Source organism: Perca fluviatilis, unplaced genomic scaffold (assembly GCF_010015445.1).
Source record: "Perca fluviatilis unplaced genomic scaffold, GENO_Pfluv_1.0 PFLUV_unplaced_scaf_51, whole genome shotgun sequence".
Taxonomy (NCBI): domain Eukaryota; kingdom Metazoa; phylum Chordata; class Actinopteri; order Perciformes; family Percidae; genus Perca; species Perca fluviatilis.
In genome coordinates, this window is record NW_024375728.1 from 19,172 (window position 1) to 24,607 (window position 5,436).

Sequence of the window (5,436 nt, forward strand, 5' to 3'; positions counted from 1 at the left end):
TCCACCCCCTACTTTTCAACACAGTTATGAGCTTCCCCTTCTGCTGCAGAAGCTAGATGAGTTGGGGTTTTCTTACGCGTCTGTTGGAGGAGGACAACCACTCAACCTTCATTAGGGGAAATCACGATACACCCTCCTGGTGGTAATTGAAAATGCTGATTTCGCTTTCATCGCCTTTTTCCACAGACTCCATATGTAAATAATTCGGAGATTTTAAGCGTGTATAGAGCCAGCATATCTCCACCAGACTCCTGTAAATAATCAGGACCCTTTTACTTCCGAGGTTGGCGCTGTCTTGCTGCAGAGTGGTCTCGCGCCCGGCCATCTGCAGCAAGAGTTACGCCTCTTCAGATGTCCCTCATATTGAGTGCGGACAGAATCTCCGCGAGCCAAGCTGGGTAGAGTAGGCTACTGCAGGTTGTTGAGAGCCTCACGCCTGCCAGGAAGTCAGCACAACACTTACAGGAACGGAGCACAACAGAAGTAAAGCCCAACACCTGTCTGTCTGTCTCTACCTGTCTCTGTCTCCTGGGCGTTGAGAAACGCAAACCGTGGGTCACCGGCCACCGACCACAGCGCTCCTCCTTACATGGGCGCGTCCTGTAGTTGACCCGGATCTGCCCGAGTCCGTCAGCTTGGCATAGTGCGGCAGCTGGCTGAATGGATCTGCTCGATAATACCTTATCGGTTGTTGTTACACACCAGACAGAAGCCTGGGCTTCCACATCCCAACATTCCACCTCAGGCGTGTGTGCTGGTAGGCCGCGTGGGATCCGGCTGGGGACGAGAGCCGGAGTTTTGAAGGCAGTTAATAAGACCAGCATGATTTCCTGCCCAAGACTCCATGTGCAAATAATCGGACTTTTAGCGTGTATAGATTGCCGGCATATCTCCAACTTAGACTCCATGTAAATGAAAATCAGGACTTTTAGCTGTGTATGGTACCAGCATATCTCCGCGACTCCGCGAAATAATCGCAGACTTTTAAGCGTGTAAGGCAGCATATTTCCACCAGACTCCATGTAAATAACTCAGACTTGCTGTATAGAGCTTTACATTCCACCGACTCCTGTATCAATAATCGAGACTTTAGCGTGTATGGTGGTTTAGGGGTAACTTTATTGCGGCATGTTGGCTTGACCTGTCTGCTTCCATGCAGAATGCCAATCTTTTGCCGTCCTGTGGTGTAAGGATTTCTGCTGATGCCCACACCTTGATTTTCTCCTAACACCATCAATTCCCTAAAGACCACAACAACCAGTGTAACTTGCTTAAAGTCAGTGTGTGTTAAGGCCCTACAAAACCAACCTCGGATGGCTAACCGTCGGGCTGATCAAAATCTCCCAGTTTAAATGACCGTGTTGCTCACGCTGGTCCGGGCAAGGGTGCCCTAGTCTTGTATGGTTAGCTCTGACTTCATTTCTGATGTTACCTTCGTTGGGATACTTTGACGCTGCGCAAGGCCTCCCTTCATCGTGATGCTCCAGCAGTGCCGGGACAAAATCACAAGATGCTGGTGGTTCTCCCTGTTCCCCTCGAGGAACTGCACAACAACACACGAACCCAGACACGCAGACACGTGACACGCACAGGCACATCACGTACACAGACACATACACACCACACACAATTTATTTTTACACACACGCACACACACACGCATGCGCACACACCGCATATTTTGGGACCTTACACACAGTCTTGTAAAGTGTTTAGGGTGCACCATTTGCTTGGAAAGCAGTTTTCAAAACTCAACACACTTCAAAACTGTGATTTATTTAAACATATATTTAAACAAGATATTTTGCATATTACCTGGAACCGATGATATTGGGAGTTTCCTGACAAACGCTTCCGATTACTCACCGCTCTTCGTTCCCCACACTCTGGAGCAGTTGAATGCAGCGGTATTTCACTCCAGGGCAGGCTCGAAGATTAGGCCTTGGGGAGTTGCTTCTACCGGCTTCTGCTTCTGCGGCACTTTACATTGTAGAATCTCAGCGCTGATCATGGTCCCTATGCTCCCCTTCCTTCTCCCTCCTGTGTCAGCAGCCAGTGCTTGTGCTTTTGTTTCACCCCACGAAACAGCCTGAGTTACGAGGGTCTTACAGACCCTGGCTTGTTCCCATGATGTCATCTGGTGAGTATCCTGGGCGCTCTTCCACCTTGCTATCACCGTCGACGCGCTGCCCGGCCACTTAGCGCCCCAGCTTGCATCGCGACACTTCTGATAACGCTCTCACTGTTGATTAAGCCAAACCTTGTAATGGGTCGGGCTTGTGCAGGTTGGCTCTAGCGCCTGTAGGACGCGCCACATGGCGGTGCCCAGCAACAACACACAGGAACTTGAGCACGTCTACGTGTCCAAGCCAGCACAACACCCGTCTGTTCATTGTCTCCCACCTGGGTTCTCAAGGCCCCAGCGTAAAGATAACGCCTCCCAAACCGCTGCCGGGACACCATTCCTCCCGGACCATCAGCCCCTGAAGGGTGCCCGATCTGCCCGCCCCGCCAGCCTGCTAGTGCAGTACCTGTCACGTTTGGCTGGATCTGCTCGGATAACCTTATTCTCCAGAGCCGTTTACACAACCAGAGCAAAAACGAAGGGTCCTCCAAGACATCACCATGGATCCACCCTACGCAGTAAGCATGAGGCTGCTTATACTGCAGGTTGAGCTTGAGTCAAATATCACACCAGACCACGTAACACCAGACCCTATGGCAGAGCCAGCAGACTTCCACCAGATCATGCAACACCCAGAACTTTGAAGTATAAGCCAGCATATTTCCTGATCAAAGAATTTGTATTCTTGAATGGAAAGAGTCAGCATATCTCCACCAGGACTCATGTAACAATTTAGACTTTGAAGTGTAGAGTCAGCACATCTCCTCACCAGACCGCAAATAACCCACTTTTAGCGTATGGTTTCTGGCATATTCCACCATTCTAAGGTAGCAATCAGACTTTAGGGCTAGGTTTCAGCATTAATTCCCAACGACTCCAAGTGTAAGAATTGTGACTCTCTTTAGCTGCCAGTATTATTTCCGTTCGAATCACGCAAACACCAGACTTTAGCTGTGATGCAGTTTCTCAGGCTTCACCGTGACTCCAGTGGGGGTTGAATCAGAACCCTTAGAAGGGCGGCAGTTTAGGGGTACGTGCGCGGCTGTCCTAACCTGGTTCTGTCATGACTACAATTTTTATTCGCCTCTAGTAGGTGCACTTCGCTGAGCAACACCTTTGATTTTTTCTTCCCGTCACCAATCTCCGTGCCATTAAATAGCAAACATTATACAGTCATGTGTGTTGGGCACCGATGTTCAAACCCCAGCGGCTAACCGTCACACTAATCTTCTCCCGTTTGTTGACCGTCGGTTGTCTGCATAATCCGGCCAGGGTGTGCCCCTGGTCTCATGGCAATACGGACCTTTAGCTACCTTTGTTGAGGCACTGAGCTGTACAGCTGGCTCCTTCATTGATGCTCCTGCGTGCCCGGACAAACATTAAAGACGCTGGTGGTTCTCCACCCTCTGAGACCCCGCACAACACACACCCCGACATAGACACACAGACATGCACGGCATTACGTATCATCATCATCATCATCATCAATACGCACACACACACGCATGCACAGAGACACGCTGGCCATTGTGCCCAGTGTTTTTCATTGCTTGGACACAGTTTTCAAAATCCCCTGGGCGCCGACTCTACAAAACTGTAGATTACGTTTATATTGCATGGACAAAACATCTAACCCGCGGCGACATAATAGAATGCCTCGCTGGCGAACCCTTCCAGGATGCATCAACGCTTCCTCGTTCCCCACAATCTGGCGGTGCTGAGCCCAGGGTCGGTATTCTCCTACCTAGGGTAGCCTCGGAAGAGGTCGCTTGGGAGTGCTTTCTACCGCTTCTGCTGCGCCAAGACCGACCGGCTGGGGAATCTCTGTGTAATGATCATGGTCCCTATGCCTCCTTCCTTCCGGTGTGTGTTTGTGCGCAGGTTTGTGTGTTTGCGGGCTTTGAGCTCTGCCCCTCGATTTTAGGTACTTTGCGCTCGAGGCCAGGGAGGCGGTCCCTGCACTTGCTGTTGCCCCATGATGTCTGGGCGAAAGTATCCGTATGCCTTCCACCTCATTCCGGGTCGACGCCGGGCCGCCACGAACTTCCAGCTTGCATCGCACACTTCGGATGAACCAGCCTTCAATCGTTGATTAAGCCAAACCTGCAATGGTCAGCTTCAGGTTGTTCAGCTTCGTAGGACGACAGGTGCCGTCAAACAGGTCCCATACACAAAGTTCCAGTCGTACCAACACCCGTCTGTCTGTCTCTACCCTGGCCCTGGTATCCCCAGCGTAAAGATAATCATCGTCTGCCGCCAGAGTAACGCACAGCCCTCCTGACACGCCCTAAACAGGTGCCCGATTCGCCCGTCCGGTCAGCTTTCGGCGAGTGCAGCAACGACACAGCGCCAATGGATCTGCTCGATAACCTTATCTGGAGTTGTTACACACCAGAAAGTGCAAACGCATGGTCTCTCCCTGCATATCGCCACATCCCACCAGCGTGCCAGCGCGTACTGTAAGCTATAACAGAGATGAGCCTGGCCGCACATTGCAGCATATTTCCAACGACCGGCGTGAACACCGGACTTTGAAGGCATGGTGCCAAAGCATTCCACCCACCTGTAAATAATCAGGACTTTTAGCGTATAGAGCTGTGCATATCCCGCAACTCAGAATTCGCGTGAAGAATCAGACCCTAGCTGAGTAGAGCCAGTATATTTCCACCAGACTCCATGTAAATAATCAGACTTTTAGCTGTATAGAGCCAGCATATCTTCCACCAGACTCCATGTAAATAATCATGGTCTTTAGCAGCGGCCAGTAAGTAACATTTCTGCAGATGTTGTCTTCGACCTGTCTGCTTCATGCAGGATCACAATCTTTTTGTCGTCCTGTGGGTAGGGTGACTTTCTCTGCTGAGCAAAGTTCACCCGGATTTTTCTCCCACATCAATTCCCCCAGCACACAAAGAGAGTCACGGCGTCGCGTAAGCAATTCTGACAAACCAACCCTCGGATGGCTAACCGTCGGGTTGATCAATTTCCAGCCCAACAATCGTGTTGTTCGCGCATGGTCCGGGCCGGCAGTGCCCCAATTCCTGTAAGGGCACGACTTATGCTTTGTTACCTTTGTTGAGGCACTGAGCTGCAGCACAGCCCTCACTACGCCCCGTAGTGCCCGGGACAAACACAAGATGCTGGTGGTTCCTGTTCCCTCGAGACCCGGCCACCAACACACACCCACACGCACGCTATGCACACACACACAATAATAATACTATACCACGCACACACACACGCATGCACAGACATTACTACCAAATATTGTAAAGTCTGCAGCGTTTTCACGCTGGACACAGTTTTCAAAC